General features: G+C 34.9%; 1 long non-coding RNA gene across 12 annotated transcripts; it reads left to right on the forward strand.

Annotated features, from left to right (window-relative positions):
* The first annotated feature begins 7768 nt into the window (after positions 1–7768).
* Positions 7769–18752, forward strand: LOC113331985. 12 transcript variants are annotated; one of them, XR_003351252.1, is made up of 8 exons: positions 7769–8112; positions 8498–8605; positions 8788–9667; positions 9798–11783; positions 12828–12894; positions 13073–13217; positions 18554–18638; positions 18719–18752. It is a non-coding gene; the product is annotated as an uncharacterized LOC113331985 (long non-coding RNA). The 12 variants fall into 12 exon arrangements; XR_003351251.1 differs by having other exon boundaries at positions 12828–13217; XR_003351253.1 differs by having other exon boundaries at positions 9798–11202; positions 11606–13217.
* Positions 18753–21447: the final 2695 nt, after the last annotated feature.

The raw sequence follows: 21447 nt of genomic DNA on the forward strand, positions 1-21447 counted from the left end.
ATAGGGCCAAATTATATGATGAATAGTGGATTTTTACACTACCTGTAATCATGATTTTAAGTGGTATCCTTGGTTATTTTATTTCTAAAAACTAATGTGATAATATAAGACCCAAGATGCAGACGATCATGATTGTATTCTCAAAATTCTGGAGTCCTTTCTTTTTTCTTTTTGAGTTCAATGTTAAATTTCTTTATAGGACTGATGTTGTGTCATTTATATACATTTGAATTACTATGGCGTTAAGGCCTTGGTTTTAGGTTAGACTACAACGCTTCTTACCTTCATTTATGTTAATTATGTAATAATAAATGGTTTATGCATTGTTATCATTTATCCTACATCGGATGATCTTGACTTCCTATTTTCTTCTTCGTTTGGCTTATTTTCTGTGTAGATAAAGAAGAGCAAAGTAAACAACTGTTGCACCCAGGTAAGAGAAAAAACATTGCATTGTTCCCCTAACAACAGTTGACAATCTTACTTAGGGTATCCTGATCAAGTATCTTAATCAGATTCTGCTTACTGAGCATGAAAGAGAACTTGGTGAAACAAATGAAAATAGTTAAAACTGCAACAAACTTGCAACATCTTCTGGATAGTATTGCAGAAGGTATATATTGTTTTACTGTTTGTTCTGCTTGAGGTTATTGATGATATTTTACTACCAAAGCAAGTTTTCAATGCATATATAGTTTGTCGGCATATAAAATATAACAGGGTGTGTTGACTGCTTAACTTTGTGGAGGTATACTAACCTGATGTCACATTGCAGACAGATGGCCGAAGGTGGTTATCTTAGACAAATGATATAATTAGTAGACCAGTAGCATTTCTATGGTACTAATAAGGTTTATGCAGTTAAAGTAAGATAATTTTATCCCTAGATATTTCCGTTGACTTTATCTTATCGAGTTTTGTGAGTCTGTTTTTGTCCGATCTATTTCAACTTTGTGGGGGTGGCATATTCTTTTTTTCCATGGTTTATAAGAATGATTTTGTTAGCATCAAAGATTCTGACATCTTTGTCGCGGTGAATCTACCATAAAATTATGGGTATTGGTAACTGAGTTGCTGGCATCGTCTGTGTATATGACAACAGTGGATGTTACCTATATTTGGCATCTTCGCTTAATGGGAAAATCGCTCACTGGCCTGATTGAAGAACATGTCTAGGACTGCCAGCAGGTTAGTTGCATCAGTCTAATATAACTACTTATAATCCCACAAAAAAATTCTGAAGCACGAGAAGGGTTACGGTTTTGTTAGCAGCTGAAGGGTTTTTGTGTATGATATCAATGCATAACATAGGTTTCACTAAGGAGCTAGAGGATGGCTGCAGAGAGGATGATGGAGGTTCAGAAAGGAAGACAGAAGCAAACTTAGGATCATAATGTTGGGGTTAGATGTGTATAAAGCAGGGTGTCAGGTACATTCTCTTCTTGTTGACTTAGCTCTTCTTGTTGTCTTAGCTCAAATGGCAGAGCGCATGGTTTTAACCATGTAGTTGTGGGTTCGACTCCCGCAGATGGCGTAGTTATTTGAATAAACCAGAACTGTACATGCTTCAGATACCAGTATATAGTGCGACATAGGTGTACATGTAAAAAACCTTTTATCTCTATACATTGTTTTCTATCAATCAGATATTAATACTGTGTTCTAAGCACTTTCCTTTAGAGGAGAATATGTTGATAATCGGACATCATTAATCGTTACAGTACTCCGAGTTGATTTTTTTTACCCATTTTCTCTATTGTAGAACAATCTGATGAAATGGCAGACTTATTTTTGGGGTTATTTAATCACATTTCTGTTTTGTTAGATAAAAAGATTGAAGAGCGAAATGTTTTGTGACATTATGGTAATTGGACCATGGATGTTGAGGAGGGGTGATAATGGGGATACTGTTACTTTTAACTGCTATATCCATTAGGTGTTTCACTTTCTTATGAGATGAGATGAAAATTGGAAATCTCTGAGTATTTAGACATGAGATGAGAACTGAGAGTAGAACTGACTCATGCACGGGTGATGTTGAAAGGCGTAAGAAAGATGACGATGTAAGGAAAAGGTTGGATTTGATAAATTCTAACGGTTTCTCAGTGAAAAGTGGAGGGATCAGGATTTAGGGGTTAATTTGTTGATGAGTTATGTGGTGGTTGTTCTAAAAGAAATATCTTTGGTTCTCCTTCCTCAAGTAGTCAAGTTCGCTTATACATACTTGCATAAGAACCTGTCTTTTTGTCACTGTCAAACACGAAATGCTACATTATATATTCTGAAACATGTATGATAGCTTTCTATTTACTAAAGTACTTTATTAGGGATTATATCTCCTTGATAAACAACTACACGAATCTGGAAAGTTTCTTGACGATTTCTAAGATATGCCAAAACCAATATAAAATTGGAGTGATATCGCTGGTATATTTAGGATTATCGGTTGCTGCAACTTGAAGTATGAGATTCTGAAGTCAATGAAGATATTGAACTTTTCCCAGGTTCATCATGGTTACCAAACTTCTTTATAAGTTAGGAAAATATTGTTGGTTTCATACTTCAAGGGTCGCCAAATCCTACAAAAATTATTTATGTCGTTTTTGCCGTGAAGACACAATAACTTTTGCAAGAGAAGTTGGATACCAACCTCACAAGAAAGTAATTGGTTTCATGCGGATATGTGATGGGATTTTTCTCTCTCTAAATGGTAGTGCTAAACATCATTCGCAAGTTTGCACGTAGCTGAATACATGTTTCTCACTGCTGATTCTTCTTGAATTGTTTTGCTTATTTTCTTGAGAGGTCGTCATGCTGCATATTATACGTACAAGGCTATCAAAGAAATAATTGAAACCAGTGTTTGTGGAATTGATCAAAAGGATCCACATGCTAAATTCCTGAGATAGATTAAACTAATTATGTAGGACGAAGTTCTGTTGCATCATAGACTTTGTGTCGAAGCAGTTGATTAAACACTTTGTAATTGTGGGATCCTAAAAGACCATTTCGTGTAGTACAAATATTATGGGCAGAGTTTTTTTAGGAAAAAATTGCCTGATATCTCTGGATGATATTGGAGAAGAAATCGTGGAAGCATGTCCGAATATCATTGCTTTAGAAAGACATCATTATGCTGACTCTTAGTCAATATATATGCCTAGATAGGCGAGAGCGGAAAAATGTATTGTTTGCAAAATTCTGAGTAAATATACAAATGTGGATAATATTATATTTACTATTTTGATTCATATTTACACATGTCATAATATTTCGAATATTCATATTCTGGATATTATTATAGGTTGGTGATAATTCGAAGGAAGTTGTTGATGTTTCCGCGTCAATGGGTAGGTGTAAAAACATGCCTAAATTAATAGTCGTCATTTATCCCTAGATTGCTAAAGATAAGAGAGCACGCCAAATACGTTTTATAGAGCCGATCATACTGTCAACACGCAATGAAAATGTACACAAGATTAATATGGCTGCTTTGGAAAACATGTCTGCAAATATGTATATACATTGACTTGAAAATGTACACAAGATTACCTATAACAGCCATATTGTGATGGACATGAAAATGTACCCAGATACATCTAAAAGGTTGAGTCTCGTTGTAGGTTGGGTTAGAAAATATAAGTTGTTGTCAGAGACTGACTTGAAACTTAATAACCAGTTAATAATATGAAAAACACTAACATGCTAAAAGAAACGACTGAGTGAGTATTCCAAATAGTTACGCCATATAAAGGCTTCTATTAAAGAAAGTCACGAGAAGCAGGTCATGTTGAATTCTGAAATCAGAGATATATCAAAAGCATAATTTAGGATCTGAAGTCGAAGTTTTAACATCCTAAAAATAAGGATCAAAATGTTGAAGCAAAGCGTGGCATGTTATAACTAACATGAAACTTAACGAAAAATAAATATTTTTTAGGATAACACGGAATGTCTAGAGACATCCTCGCATCCAAATGATGATGCAAAGTTGTAAGAACATAAAGTTATTAGTACAAGGACAAAGTTGATTATTAACCAAAAATTTATCAGTAAGGTTGGCGTATAGGAAAAAAAAACAAGGTTGGGACCAATATTTAGGTTGGGACATAAATTTTAAAAATGAATAAACTTGGTATTAACTTGAATACAAGAAATATCGTGGAGATACTTCATATGCTCTACGTATATACGAATATATGAAAAAACTGCTAAGCCAAAAAATTATATATCTTCCAGTAAAAATAAAATTGATTTTCCAACGATATTTGATAGAATGAACCATAAATTAACTAATATATTTGGAGTTCTTTAAATATAGAATTATTTATTTTAAGGTGTATCAACAATACATCAGAGTAAGACTTGAGCGTATTATGCGTGATAGTTTACCCATGTGATTTACAACATTTACGGTATAACCACATCTTATTCTTTGAATTCGACGATAATTTATTGTTTGATGTTACTTCTTTTTTATGTTTCATACAATAATAATACGGATATGACAAAATTGAATAAGCCCTAACAAAAGGTGACAAGATCTTAGAAGATATTTAGATATAATTAAAACCGAGGAAGATGTAACTATGACACACTTTCACAATTCCACTTTAGATGGTGAATGGAGACCGGTTTCAGGAAATTTGAGATTACACCTTAAAAATATCTAACGGGTAATTGCACCATAATTGTATCTAAAGGTTGGCATGTATTGTTTATTTTGATATGGCTTAAAAGAAATGACAAAAGTCATATTGTTGCAGATGTGAGAGGAAAAATGTTTCCGGATCTAAAAAAATAACTAAAATGCTAGAAATGGGTGTGAAACCTAAAGTCAAAATGTTGTGATACAAGATGAAAGAGGCAATCAAGAAAAAAAATCCTACGTGGTTATTTAACCAATCAAATCACACAGGAAATCAAGGATCATGGAGAATACGATGATATGATAATTGCTATCTCAACAAGAGTTGTTGAAATGAAAGATAATTGATTTTGAGAAAGATAAGCTATACATTTTGTAAATTACAAAGACATGGCGCGTACCATGAGTAACATATCATATTTCAACTGAAATAATAAAACATAGAGAAAAAACTATATAAGTTGAACGTGTATGCAACAAAAATGTGCATAACCCCAAACGGGAAAAAAACATACAAAGCCATAATTGATGAATTGATTTCACCATCATAACTTTACAAAGGAGGTAACAATAAAAAACAACATGGAGTTGGTAATTCGATGACACAATATTTAGATTAATTAATTATTAAGAATTTTATTTCATTCACGATAATGCTTATGATAATGGTGGTCATTATCAAACTATCTATTACTCTTTAATATATTTTTTACGAAATTCTCGCATTTTAAAAATTTAATTCAATGCAATACAACCACAACATTTTATTCCGATAACAATTGTTGCATTGTAGAATGGACAATATTTGTTTATTAAGAAAATTTAAACTCATGAATTTGCAATTTAAACAACAGATTATGGGTCGTGGTAAATTCGATAAGGCACTGTTGAATGTAACTTCATCGTATTTTTATATTTAGGAAAACCAAGTCTTTAAATTTTGCAATTTTATTTCACAGGTATGAACAACTGATGTATCGCCATGTTTGTTCAATTGAGTCAAAGTAACTTGGTTTAGCATTGGTCAAGGCATGGATAATTGATTCTCATTGACAACCAAAAACACAATATACAATGACTAGACTGTCTTTGAGTGTTGAATGTCATTACATTTTGATTGTCAGTTTACTTTACCATAATCAAGTATTTTACTTACCCCCTATATACTGAGCATTTACCTAGCAGTGAAGAAATTAGAATTAAAGATCAAGTAAACATTTGAAAAATCTAAAATTAAAAAACTTGTGTTGGATAACCAGAAACATGTATCAAAATACCAAAATCAAACGTTGAGAATGTAATAAGTGGCATATTGAATATGGACTAAACTATTGTGTAAATCTGAAATTAGGCATTATCCATTATTGAATTAACAAACCTTATATTAAATAACATGGATAAAAGGAAATATACCATGATGAAAGTTTGATCCAGGGACATAGGTCGGGTGATGCATTGAGACGGAGGAAAAGAAAATCATCGCTTGACAACAATGAAGTTAAACTTTGTAAAGGATCAAGAGGTCATGGAAGGTAAGACTGATATCGCTGCTGACAATAAAATAAAAACCAAATATTTCTTGCATGATTCTTAGGTGTCCTTAATCAAGAGCCCAAATATTCGGATCACGAAGATAAATAGGAAAACTTATTGGAGTATCTAGATCAACAAAAAAACATCGAGAGTTGGGAACGTAAAAAAGATTATTGTTTAAACATATATGTGAAATGAAAAACTGTATGAAAGATTATGCGAAAAAAAGAAAGAAAAAAGAGAGTATGAGTAACTAACATTTAATCAATGCGAAATACTAAAGAAAAGAAAAAGAAGAGAGAATGGTACTACATTAAGATGCTCGAGGATTATTTAAAAAATTAAAATTTCATTAAAGAGAGGAAGAACACGGTCATTTAACACTCAAGGAAATCAACAAGAAGATGATTGCGTTTATAGGAAATTGGGATATAAAAACGGTGTGTAAATAACGAGCATGCATCGGTCTTTTTGTTCAAACTGAGTCTGAACATGAATTTTACAAATATATGGTATATGTCCACAAAAATTTGAAGAAGTTAAAATAAAAACAAAATACAAACTGTGACAATTCGAACAACAAATATTCTGAACCAGCATAGAAAAATCTAAACTCGAGAGAGTAAACAACTACTTAAGAACAATTGAATACCAAGAAATTCATGGACGGATCAAAAACATACCCATTCACTTTTAGGAGTAATTTTTGATGGACCAAAATTCTTTCGTTATCTTAGTAAATTTATATTTCTAGAAAGGTATGTTATAACTCCAGTTTATTTTTGTCATACTATCGTATGGTTCACCAGGTTTTTGGTTGAATCAAAAGGCACTAATAATTGCTTGAACATCTCCAATATCTTTTGCATTATTCAACCTTTTCTTTTTATCGATAAAGAATCTGATGTTGACGAGTTTTGAACTCGGGTAACTGGTACCATCACCCTACGACTTTATTACTATACTTATATACTAGAATGACATTATCATCATTTACCTTATTATTATTTTGGTAATTTAAATTCATATCTAGATTAGGACGTTATATTCTTCGTAATAAATTTCCTGGATTGCTTTATTTTAGACTTAGTGGTTTCAGACCACGCTTAAGCTTGCATGTTCTAATTTGTTAAATAAAAACTCCCAATAATCGTCCGTCTAAGTCATATTATACTTTGATTGTCATCTTTTGTCATTACAGGTGATGTTTACATTTAATCTATCATCACCATTTGATAATGGAATCAACAAATGAAAAGGGCACCAAGGATTTTTTTTTTATAGGAAATCACCGATCGTGATACCTAGATAACATAAACCGGACTATATAGGTGGAAATATCTGGATAAGAAAAGCATATCAATGATATTTCAAAATATTTTCACGGATCTTACCAATTTAGAAACCCTATGTCAGATAACGAAGATTACATGACCCATATAACTAACCAGAAATTGAGCCGGGGCCGTAAGACCCCGTTGATACCTAGTCACTGTTATAAAAAGACGTGCACTTTGACTCCTTGATCAAAGAGTCAAATAATAGTCATGATTAATTCAGAAGGATCATCTCGTGGTCCTTATCGTCCTGATTGGGTTTGACTTGGACGGCCTGGAAAATTTCAGGTCCGGGATGGGAATGTAGGTGAAAGAAATAAGTTCCTGGACCCGATCCCTCTCACACAACCAATTTTTCTTACCCTGTTCATCTTTCCGATCCGTCTTCTCTTCCCAACCTCTACAAACACAGAAGAAAATCATCTGGCAGGTTGATTTAATCTTCCACAGATTCAATTTTCTGGAACATCTTTTCATACATTAACAGGTCCACCACCACCAGCAGAATCTACACCTTCATCTACTTCTCCTTATCCATTCAGTATCTTCATCTTCTTTTTGTTGATTTCAGTTGAGCTTTAAGGAATTTGCTAGGTAAGAAGAGATTTTAGTGATATTAGTAGATTTTTATAGGTTCTTAATATCAATTTGAGTTTGTGATTTTCTTTTTAGGGTTTTGCTTTCTTTTGATTAATTGATTTGGTGTTTGTTCTTTTTATCTTGCGAGTGAGGATTTTCGACATCCGTAGATATGATTAGGGTTTTGGGAATTGTTCATTCCATATAATTTCTAATAAAACTTTCACTATCAGATTTTTTTTCCAATTATTTTGATCCGCCGACTCTATTCTAAGAAGAAATTGGACTAATCCATGAGTCAGTTGTGACAAAATTCTAAATTCAGTGATTCAAAGTTTTTTAAACAAGACAAATTCATATCAGCCTTGGAATTCTTTAGACATTGTTGATCTTTGGATAGGTTCACTTTTGGTGGTTGAATGAGAGGCTGGGTTGTGAAGTATAGGGAATAGCTTTTAGAAAAATGGTGCAGCATCTCAATACAGGCTTGGGTCAGTGCATTTAAAAGGTATTAATTGTTGGTTTGTGTGATTTTTTGTGGTGGCAATGGATATGTCTGGGTTATATAATGTACTTTTTAGTAGTCTGCACATTACTTTTTTTCTATCCGTGACGGTGTTAGCTTGGATCAGGATTAATCTGCGACTGTTTTTTGTATTGTAAGGCTGATTATTTTTATTGATTTTGTAGTATTCATGAGACTTTGCTGTAATCAAATGATTACCAAATATTAATCCTGCTCCTAGCTAACACGGCACCAGACAGAAAAAAAAGAGGCTGACAATGCATCAACCAGAGCGATGGCATACTGTTACTGGGAAGGGCATGTGTGCTCTCATGTGGTAACTTCCCTTATAGATATTTGGTTCTTCTAGAGACCTTATCTATTTTGTGATTTGTTTTTGTAATTTCAGCGATGTGTAAGTTGTATTAGAGAAGAGCGCAACTATGGATGAACTTCTGTCACGATGGTTAGGTGGTCTACGTGGTGCTCTGATCTGTGTGCATTCAACTCCTTTATCAGGACTTCTCAATTCTATCAGGACTTATATCTATCTTATCAGGTCTACTATTATGCATTCAACGCCTTTTTGATACATGTGCTCTGCGTTGTCCTCTGATTACTAGATAGGCAATCCGCCTGATATGTGTGATCTACGTGGTTCTCTAATCGGATTAGTTATCCATATGGTAGAGCTCTGAAAGAAGTGCTTTCGGTGTTTATTAATATCCCATTGACTGGTGAATGTTGAAACATGGGCAATTCGCAAGTGTAAACTTTTGGTTCATCTGTTTGTAAATCTTATTGATGTTTTATTATTCTGCAAAGCGGTCATATTAAATTCGCTATTTCATTTTTTCAAGTCAAGTCCATTCCACAAAGTTAACGTTCCATGGTGGTTAGCTGTAGGAATTTCAGTTTCTCATTGCGGAATGCACATGTACATGTTGTGGTTTTGTATGGTTAATGCAAGTCAGGATTGGTGTAGATGAAGCTGTTTCACCTTTCCCTAGCTTTATAAGGTGAATTAATGGGAAGAGCAGATGTACCATTTGATTACAATTGACTGTAAGGACACCTACGACCTAATATTAAATACCTAATTTTTTTTGCAACCGTTATAATCTGTTTCCTCTTTTCCTATCCATACTCTTTTGTTTGATTCCCTTTTTTAGATGTTTTATCTTACTCATTGTAGGGGTTAATATTCGTGCTCACAGAGCTTCCAGAAAGATGAGTGGTAACCTGTGCACACTCTCATCGCGATAGTAGTAGTCATGGACATGGACTTCTTCAATTCGGATACATTGAGTGTTTGTGTAACCTTCTTCAATTTGTGCATTTAATTTTACTTTTGAGGTCTTTGTTGCTCTATGGGATAAATAAGATTGTTAGACCACATCAGAAACTTTTGTCAAAGGTTTGGGTGCGTATAGGTAAATTACTATTATTTTTGGACAGGGATTTGAAACTGAGATCCTTTAACAATTTTTGTTACCCATAATTGAGGCTACGACTTATAAGACTGAAAATTAATGAATGGAATTTTATGATGGATATTCAGTTTGGTTAAGTAATTCTCATTAAAACAAGAACTCTGATGCAATTCCTGGCCTTTACATTTCTTAACTAGCATTATTTTCAGCGGCGTTAATTATGGTTTTTGATGTCGTCCAATTCTTATCATTTTGATGGCAGGACCATCAAATGGTATTGGCGCTGAGACTGCACGCGTACTTGCAATACATGGAGTTCAAGTAGTTATCGCAAAGTTCTGTTGTCGCTCCTTGATTGCTGTCAATGACATTGGAGATTCAATCCGTGCAGTTGGTTAGTAATTTAGAATAGGCATAGCTGAACATATTTTACAGTCGGTAAATTTCTGAGGTGAGTAGTACATTATTCATCTTCTTCTTGAAATACTATTCAGTTTATCAATTTGTTCACCATTGATTATAAAACCATGGTAAGTGACAAGATAAAAATATTGCTCACATTAGACAAACGAAGCAATGTTGGACAAAATGTCTACAATTGTCACCTGACGAGTCCGATTTGGGTTCATCTCCTAATTACTTTTTCTTCTGTAGTAAAGGTGGATAAGGTGTATTTTGAATAGATGTTAGTATATATGAAAAAAATCTTCTCTTAACCTATAACCTATAATTATACCTCCATACCTAATTTTGCACCGATCTTTAGCCTGCAACAACAATATATGTTTCACCTATAATTTGTTCTAATGGGGGAATTGATCAAATCTTTTCCGTGGAGGGTAAACTGGAGCATACTTGAACAAAGCACAGTTCATATCCCTTTCCCATTCAAAGATAAATAAAGTTTATAAGACAGTTCAAAATCATTAATTGCAATATTATTGTCTTCTTATTTACTTTTATAATTTTGTTCTAAAGATTCTGATTTGCTCTGTTTACACTTTCTGTATGCATTGGAAATCCGCAAGGGGAATCCAAATACTACCTACATTTAGGGAGTCGTTTAATCTTTATTCTCCCATGGTCGTAGGAATCATCCTAGATTCTTTGCCTTTGTCTTTATGCTGCAGGATGTCATGCATCATCAGATCAGGACCATGTAGATAGGTATTAATTATGTCAGTTGATTATTTGGTTTTCATTAACATGGTTTCACTCGAAAATGGTTCTTTGCTTTCACGTTTTTCCTTGACTAATTGATTTGGGCCAGTTGGCCCTATACACAATTCATTCTTTATGATGTTTTTCATGCGTACCTATCATATTGGCGTGGGTATGATTCTCTAGATATATAACCATGCTAATGTCATCGTTCTTTGACATGTTCTTTCATCAAAGGACATCAACTCTGTCTGCCACACGTATAAAAAAACTTAAAAATTGTTAATGATCTTCAAGTACGTGGACTTTGTAAGAAGCGTCTGCAGGCATCAAACCATTTCCAATTATTATGCATATATTTTGACTGACAAAAAGTTGCTTACGTTTGGCTTATTTTATATTTATGTAGTTTGGTACTAGATCTGAAAGTCTATATTAATGGCAGAATGGTTGGAAATGTATGAAGCTAATGGTTTGTGCAAACTAACTGTTATGACCAAAGAGTGAGGGTAACAAACACGAGAACGAGATATAGGATTTTCATTCCTACCTAACTTTGATGGAAGTTATATGTGCATTTTTTAGAGGTATGTCAACATATCCATATGCTTATGTTTCACGACTATAGTGTTAGCACCATTTTTTTCTGATTAGTACAGTAGTGGTTCGTCAGTTTGGTTGTACATAATAACATGAATTGTGATGACTTAGAATAGAAAACCCTCCCATATTTCATAACTCCCCATACTATTGATTGTCGTCTTAGCTCAGTTGGTAGAGCGCCTGGCATTCTGCCACGAGGGTGTGGGTTCGATTCTCACAGACGAAAATATTGGGGCAATGATGACCAGTAGATGGAATCATCAAGAAAATAAGTAAGGGAGAATGATGATTTAGGATTACAATGGGGTTTTTTAGAGTAATGGGTTCTCGATAAAGTAGAATGTTGTTGTAGCACTTGATTAGTCACAGTGTGGCCTGTTGATGAAAAATAGGACTTAAGAGTGTAGGGTGGAAAGTGTACTGGAATGGGTGACATGGTGATTTGGGTACCGGGAAGTTTGTTAATAATCTTGCAGTGATTATAGGCAGAAATTGTTAATTTTGTTGTTTGGAAAACAGAAAATGGAAGCAAATAAATTGGATTGGTTAAGAAAAGTAGGGAAACAGCCTTTCAGATTTGGATATAATGCGCATTATACGACTAAAAATTTATAAAAAATGTGCAACTGGCACCGCATTGGGAAAAATAAGGGGAAATTTTGTAAGAAAGTCTAATTAGACTATTCATATTTACCCAAGAAAACATGCGATTCGTCCAAGGTCTGAATGGTTCTCTGCCAGAAAGGTTGGTTTTTGTTTTCATTAGGGTTTGCCTTTTTTCTTAATTTTCCTATTTAAATTTAGGGGATTTTCTTGGGGGATTGATTGGAACTGGACTTGAGTTGATTATACTGGAAATGCATCTTCCAAATCTTTTTCTACCATGATTAGAAAGAAAATTTTGCCTAAGTACAACTCTTTGTGGTTATGATAAAACTCAACAATGAGCATCCAAGCATCTATTCTGAACATGAGTTGTTATTCATCTTTTACGTTTTTTGGGTCCAACATTTTATTTTATTTGACAGTTTAAACAGCAGTGCAGCTCATGAATGCAGAATGGAGACTCAGTCCGTTTCTTGATGAGATGGGCAGGTAATTAATCGTTGATGAAGGCTTCCTGATAACTATTACCTCTATTTTGGCATTCAGTTTTTGGTTGATTCAGGGTTATGCTGAATTAGCTATGTTGTTCGATGATCTATGAATATTGTGTTTTTAATTTCAGTTTTCTTGAGTCTGATTAATTTGAATTTATGATTTTTGAATTAAGTCTTGGACGAGGTGCTCATGGAATTAGTTTAATCTCACAAAACTGAAACTCAAGGCTGTCATGAATGGTGCTACTTCTCTTTCTCCTGATCTAATTTCTGCCTTTGAAGCCAAATTTGAAATTTCATGATGTACAAGTCAAAGAGGTGTGTGCAGTATACCATCCCTCATGGATTAACTTCTATATCAATAGGTTTGAACACTAATTTTGGGCATGCCTAAAACTTTCAAGGCATACAAAGGACTAGTCCTAACTTGGGTGACCTTATAAGGGGTACCTATGGGATGGTTCAATTACCTATATGCCCTTAAATTCTCTAAATTACTACTAATCTATCCCTATCCCTAATACAAAAACCTATAATCAATAAACCAAAATCAGTTTCATATCCCTAACCCCTTCTTCTTCCTCCTCCACAACAGTCGAACCCTTCTTCTTCCTTTTTTTTTCATCGTATCATCGCGGAAATTTAATCGTCGATTCGTGAAAATTTAGTCGACGATTAAACTCATCTGTATAATGGTTCGCCGTAAGCCAGTATCTCGTTCTAATCGAGCGATTGAACAACCCATTGAAGAAGAAGAAGCTTTAGAGAGTGAAGAAGAAACTCAAAATCAACCACAAAATCAACCGGAAGAAGAGATTGAAGAAGAACCAACTCCACAAATGAGAATAAGAAGGTTAGTTTTACAAACCCATCTCGTATTTGATGTTTTTGATTGGTTTGATTGATTTAATTCGTCAAAATCATGTTTCTGCGGCGGTTACAGGGTATGGTTCGGCGTAAAACAAATCTTAGATGTGCGCCGAGCTGTTCTTGAAACTGAATCCTGAAAGTGCATTTGAACGGCTCGGTGTATATCTGAAATCCTTTTTGAGCCGAACTTGGTGACACAAAGACTTATATTTAGGATCGGCTTATTCGATGGTGTTAGTTTTGTGCCGAATATGTTTTGTGAATTTCAGAAATTTTGCATGTGCGTAGGATCGGCTTATATGGTATTATTAGTTTTGTGCCGAATGATTGTTGTTTGAATTTCAGAATTTTTGCATGTGTATAGGATCGGCTCATATGGTAGTACTAGTTTTGTGCCGAATAAATGTTTGAATTCATAAGTCTAGATTCGGCTTATTCGATAGTATTAGGGTTGCGCCGAATATCATTGTTAAAATTTCATAAATTTTACTAGTGTGTAGGATCGGCTTATTTATATGATATCATGTTGCGCCGAATACATGTTTGAGTTCATAATCATAGATTCGGCTTATTCGACGGTATCGGTTGTGAGCCGAATATATAGGATCGACTAATAATTTTGCATGTGCGTAGGATCGGCTTGTATGGTAGTATTAGTTTTGTGCCGAATAATTGTTGTTTGAATTTCAGAATTTTTGCATGTGCTTAGGATCGGCTTGTATGGTTGTATTAGTTTTGCGCCGAATACATGTTTGAGTTCATAATCATAGATTCGGCTTATTCGACGGTATCGGTTGTGAGCCGAATATATGGGATCGACTTATAATTGTTTTGTGGTATGAGCCGATCCACTCTCTGTGTAAGCTAATAAAAATTTCAAGACATGATTCGGCTCATATGTGTTATTTCGGGTAAGCCGAGCCTTCTTCTTTTCTTACAAGTTTTTGGCTTTCCAAATCTCTTTGTTGTTCGAATTAGTCTTATAACTTTCATACTTGTGTCAGGACCAATGCATCTACAGAGAGGAAGAAGATGGAGGTAACACCTTCTACTTCTAAAACTCCCGATCCTAGAGGAGGAGGTAAGAAAAAATTGGGAGCGGGAGGTAGAGGAGGAACTTTAGAAGAAGTAAGAATTGAAAGACAAGTAAGAATTGAAAGACAAGAAGAAGGAATAGCTGAAGATGAAGAAGTTTATGATAATCAAGAAGTTCATCAAGAAACACAACCCCAAGGAAAACCCAAGAAAGACAAGAAAGGTAAGAAGGTGGCAGAACCCGAGAAAGAGAAGAACGATGATGATCGACGGATCACTGGTTTACACATTCCTGATGAAGATGACGTAATTACACCTCGATCAGATAGTTTGCCTCATGGTCTTCCGGAATATGGAGGAAATGTGTTGATTGGTTATGCCGATTATTGGGCGAAGAGAATTTATGAGACTCCTGATCACAACCGTGCAGTCCGAGTATTGAGACACCAGAGGGCAGCGGAATGGAGTCTTGATGAAGAGGTTCCTGAGGTGATTGCTTACGTACAAGCCAGTGCTTTATGGCCTGCTATCAATTATGGACATAAGGAGTATGATAGTGTGTCGGCCTCTGCATTTACCGAGCGCTTTTGTCCAGAAACTTACACATTTCAATTACCTTTTGGAGAGATGTCAATCACTCCTGATGAGGCTAGTAAGATTACAGGTCTTAAAGCAAGGGGTGTAAGTGTGGATGCTGGTTTTTATGACATGAGTTGGGATGAGCTATACAATTTGTACCTGGAATGCCTTGGTTGGGGTTCAATGAAAACTGAGTTGGAGTTTTGTCGATCAGTTAAAGATGTCGATACCGTTTTCATACCAGGTGGCAGAAATAAGAAGAATAAGAAGATCAAGTTGACTAACTTGAAAAGGGAGTTTGAGAACACAAAGGAAAGAGTCACACAAGGTTTGTTGATAATGGATCCCGTCAAAGTGAAGCAAACCGGAACTTCCTACTTGCTTTATACTCTTGGTAGAGACATCTTTCCCGACACTACCGGAAACAAGGTAAATGCTAATTATCTCCAATTGGTAAAGAATCTTGAAACTTGTAACAAGTTTGCTTGGGGAATGGCTACGCTCGCTTACCTGCTGGACCAACTTGCCACCGCGTCTAGGTTGACAAGTACAAACATCGGAGGGAACTTCACTTTGCTCCAGTTAACTTTTGAGAGTTCAGAGTATGGTTCGGCTTATAACCATAAAACCTTTTAAGCCGAAGTTTTTTCTTACTTGGTTCGGCTTATAATACTTGATCCATATAAGCCGAACAGTTCTCTGAGTTTGCAAACTTTAGTCTTACTTTGATGTTTCCAAGTAAAACTTGTTTCTATCAATTCAATTCCTTTGATTTTTTAATGTGGTTCTTTCGATGCAGGTGTGGATATATGACCATTTCCCAATTTTGAACTTGGCTAAAGTATTTGAGAAAGAAGTCGATTATGTTGATACTGAGCCAACTGCAGCACGGTACGCGTACGAGGACTCCAAGAAAAGGAACAAAAAGAAGTTGGTGGCAAGTTTGAGAGAGACGTTAGACTGTCTTGGTGTCGATGATGTCGCTTTTCAACCATATGAGAATGAAGATGAAGAAGATGAAGTTGTTGAAGATGAGGATATGCCGGTAGGTATGTATCATGGGCCATTGTGGTATCCCGGTGGTTATGTTATATACGATCCTAGGCGAGTACTCCGTCAATTAGGATGTGTCCAAAAGGTTCCTTTGTTTGACGAGAAATTCAGGTTGTTACCAAAGAGTGGTAAGGGAACTAAAAGCACCACTTCATCTTGGGAACCAAAGTATGATCCTGATCCCACCGTTGAGTTTTGGAATAATTTAGACAATCACACATTAGATGCGTCCAAGTTAACACCTTTACTTGATGATCCATGTGAAGAGGATCCGGGCTATATGGATTGGTATAACCAAATTTCTCATCCCTTCATTATCAATAAGAAAAGGCAAAAGATATCTGATAAGGGGAAGGCGAGGCCAATCAAGATCACCAACAAGTCTACTTCCGAAGATGTAGTCAAGGCTTTCAAGGTTATGGTAAGAATGACTTCACTTTATACTGTTTTCATATATTAGTTATGGTAAAAATGTCTTCAACCTCATAGTTATAAGTTGTTCTCAAATGAAAAATAGGTTGCCGCGGGTAGGGAGATGTTGAAGAAAATGAAGGCCAAACTTGGTTGCAAAACAACAATGACCGTGGAAGAACAAAAATACCTCATCGACAAGTGGGATGCAATCATCAACAAAGGAAAAGGACCCGAGGAACCCGAACAAAGGCCTACCACTAAGAGGTCTCGACAAGTTGGTGAAGGTACAAGCCAAGTTGGTGCTACCGTCCAACCCGGTAATGATGCTTCGGAAGATGAAAACCAAGGTGGAAGAAGAGGTGGTCGTGGAACTAAGAAGAGGGGTCGTGGTTAAATGCCCTTTTATGTACACTTTTATGGTACACTTTTTCTTAAGTTTTAAGTACACTTTTATGGTATTGCAAACACCTTTGCTTTAAGGTGCTGAACTTTGTTTTTAATGGTGCTGGGATTGGGTTATGGACACCGTCAATTTCATGTTTTAATGAATAGCTTAACAGTTATGTGCCGAATTTACAGAGTTCGGCTTATCCTCTAATGTTAGTTACACGCCGAATCATTTGTCCTTCAGGTTCGGCGCATTCGATAATCACATTATGTGCCGAACTATGAACATTTACAGGTTTCGGCTTATACGATATCCTCAATATGTGCCGAACCGCGAACAATATTTTAACCCAAAAATTAACAAATTCATGTTCGGCTCAGACGATAATCATATTATGTGCCGAACCTTGAACATAAGAGGTTTCGGCTGATACGATATTCTCCATATGTGCCGAACCAGTAACAATATTTCAACCCAGAAATTAAAAAATTATGTTCGGCACATACGAATTTGGATATGTAAGCCGAATTAGTAATGATTCTATTCCGGGCTATTCAGGATGTTGTTCGGCTTACTATGAAACTTTCATATAAGCCGAACTAGTGTCTAGAAAAAGGGTGGGAATTGGAAATTATAGGTTCGGCCATGCAGTAAACAGATTCAGTAAGCCGAACCGTTCATCAATTGGTAGATTCGGCTCATAGATGTGAGCCGAACGTCAACCTGTTTCGCCGAACCATGATTCATAATCTAAGAAATCAGCCATTTGGGAATCATTGGTGTAGTTGATGTGTATTTTCCTAGGTTTTTTAGATGATATATGACCCTCCTCATCCTCCATTGAATCAAGAAATATAATTTTCTCACTTTCTCCTTCTCTTTCTCTCCTTCTTAACCAAACCAAAACTTTGATTTTTTTTTTCCTCATATTTTTCATCTAAACAACTCTTATAATTCTGAAAATTATCTTAATCTCTAAATAAAATATTTAATCACTAATCAAGATTATTAACACTAATTCGTAAAGGGCAGATTTGCCATTAAAAAAAATTTGGGTTAAGGGGTTATCTGATTTTGCTATTCAACAACCTTTTTTGTCTTCATTCAGTATGCCTTGAAAGATTTTGGTATGCCCAAAATTATGGTTCATAGGTTTCCCATCATTATCTTCATGGGATTAAAATTAGATAGCGAACTTGAGGGAAATTAATCTTTTGGTGATTTGCTGCAACTGATCTCCAAATTTCTGCCTTTTGAGATTTTATTATTATATTTTCGAGATTATTTTTATCGAATGTTATTATATGAATAAAAGGTACTTTGGCGAGGATTCTAAACTGGGATTGGTCTCCAGATAATCATTCTTTTAGTCATGTTCTGTTGACAGCTAGGACAAAGAGGTGAGTTATTCTCCTATTATGTATGATTTTTTTTTCTTTTCTTTGAGACATATTTACAAACTGTAATGATTGTTTTTTAGGTGCAATTATCAAAAGAGAGTCAAGTGATGCAGGTACCGATGAGAAAAACCTTGAAAAATAAATAAGAACGAATAACCCTTAAAGCAAGAAAATACTAGGTTGTACTGAATTCCTGATGGCAGTGGAGAAAGGATTGCTCTGGATATTATTCCCTACTATGTTGAAAACTATTAAAACTTGCTCAAAGCAAGCACCCAAAATAGGAAATAGGTTACATCTTAGCCTTACACTGTTGGTATTTTGTGTAGATTGTTCAGTTGAAAATTTTACTGAATTTTGATTGTATAGACTGCTTAATGACACTGAATATGTTGATATACGAGTACATGTATTTTCATGTGTGCCAGGTAGAACATTGAAGGAATGCATGAATATGGTATTATTGTATTTCTTTCAAATGTTGAATGGTTAGAACCAAGTTTTTTAGACATATTGGAACCGGAAAAGAATAATTGAAGTGGTGTGTGCCATGCAGGAACTGCATCTTGATGATTTAACGACTCATGAACTTCAACTAGATGATACATATGAAACATATGAGATACTTGGTCATGCAGCTTCTTCCTTCATTTAACTGAGCTTCGATTCGTCTTCATTATCACGACTAATGGATCTCATATACTTAATGTATGTATATTATGTGGTCTGTTTGAGGAAGATACCATCCAAATCTTCGTACAATGCTCCTCTATTTGCTCCATTTGGCCTTACTTTAGGAATGCTGCCAGAAAGACAAACGTAGTTTCTAATTCTTTCATAGGTTTACTCTCAATTTGGAATACTGCAGGTCTATCCACTTTGACTGCATTGTGGAAGATGTTGTCATTGTGGTCTCTCATCTTGTTAAACATGAATGAGACGGACATTAATCAACAAACTCTATATAACATGCATAATCGAATCTTATGTACAAGCATTAATTATCTGGCAAGGCTTGGCAAAGGGACTACAAAAAGCAATCCATTTTGAGAGAAATGACTCTGTTTAACTAACTTAGAAGTAAGTTACTATAGCTAAATACTTCATACTTCGGATTTTTATTTTTATTTTTATTTGTTGTACGTCCTAGCTCGAGTCTGTGTTTTTCACCCCAAAAAATATGTCTTCAGTTTCATGTATATTTCCTGAGTTTTACATTTTACCAGAAGAATGTAACCATCTGAGTTAGTGGGATCCCGCAGCTGGGCCTTCTGGGAACCCCTCAGTGTTTAAACTAACCCAGTGATTTATGTGCACGCGTATGAATCTGGGGCGCAAGGATAGCGCGTCCGAATCTATGTCAGAAGGTTGCGTGTTCGAATCATGTCAGGTTCACTGCCTGGCTTTAACAAAGTGTTCGAATCACGTCAGGTTTAGTGTCTTGCTTTAACTGAAATTAGATACCGGAGTCTGGAGTTGGGACAAATTTGAACTATTTGGTTATATCGAGTTATAATAATATTCTCAAAATATACAGTAAAGCTTAAATATAACCGGAAGAGGAAACAAGGTACTTTTCGTCATCAATCGATTCTTTTGAAAATACTAAATTAGCTATACCAGGTATTAAACTACTTTGTACCTATTTTTGGCAAGTCTTGAGTTGTTATTGCAACCGACAATTATGTCGTTCTTGAAAGTTGGAATGTTTTAGAGTGTGTGGCATTTTCTGTACTTCTAAAAGATGAGAAATTAGACAGTTCAGGCATATTGGTTGTTTTGTCCCATCTTATAATATCTTTATATATTCTATATTTCTTTATGTGAAATTTTATTAATCTTATCCTTTTTGTGTGGACCAAATGAACTACCTTTATGGTTTCTTTACCCATGGTAAGAAATTTTAATATCATTGTTAGAGATAGCATTGAGTAGGGTGAAGGTTTTCTGCAATTGATACAATTTTAGTAGTAATGCTGGAAAGTTGTTATACTTAAACCTTTTTTTTATACTATACACTATTGTTTAGCTAAACTCCAAAACAATGAGCGAGTAATAATGATAAATTGAATGGAAAGTTTAGGTGGAAAGATGAATTTGCTGATCAGAACGTAATATTTGAAGAAGAGGAAAAATACAAAAATTGTAATCATTCAAGTAATTGCCATGTTTGACTTTAAACCGTTCTTTTTATGACCTATTTTATGCAAGACACGTACACATGATATATATATTTTATATAATTTCCTTACAAGATCTGTCTAAGCGAGCCGGCTTTGAAAACATGCATTCTAAGATGCCTTTGTATTTTATGGAAAATCATGCAGAACATATATCTCAAATGGAGCTATTCAATTGTCTTTTTTGAGTTTGATGATACTCATTGATTTATATTTTAAGTACACATAGTAATTCTTTCTCTTTATAGTCCAGGGTATATGATTTGTTGTTCCATCAACATGGAAAATGGAGTACTAATTGACTGATTATGAAAAAAAATTGGTTGTCTTTCGATTAGTCAGTGTCACTATTTATGGAAGATGAGTTAGAAACTGACCAAGTTTTTCTAATTTGAATAGTCACTACATCAGATACCCATGCTCAATTACAGTTATACTCGAACAAAATTCTCACTAATGTGTTGGATTATTTATGCTTTTCTGACTGAACTCTGTTTCCACATTTTCGGCTTAGTGAATTTTGAGATACTTTCTTCCATTCTTTGATACGACCATGTTTATTAAGCCGATTTGTACTGTACATTGCAAGAATTGCTTAATAATGTTTTGGATATATGAAACCATGAAGA

The sequence above is a fragment of the Papaver somniferum genome, unplaced genomic scaffold (assembly GCF_003573695.1).
Source record: "Papaver somniferum cultivar HN1 unplaced genomic scaffold, ASM357369v1 unplaced-scaffold_128, whole genome shotgun sequence".
NCBI classification, from domain to species: Eukaryota; Viridiplantae; Streptophyta; class Magnoliopsida; order Ranunculales; family Papaveraceae; genus Papaver; species Papaver somniferum.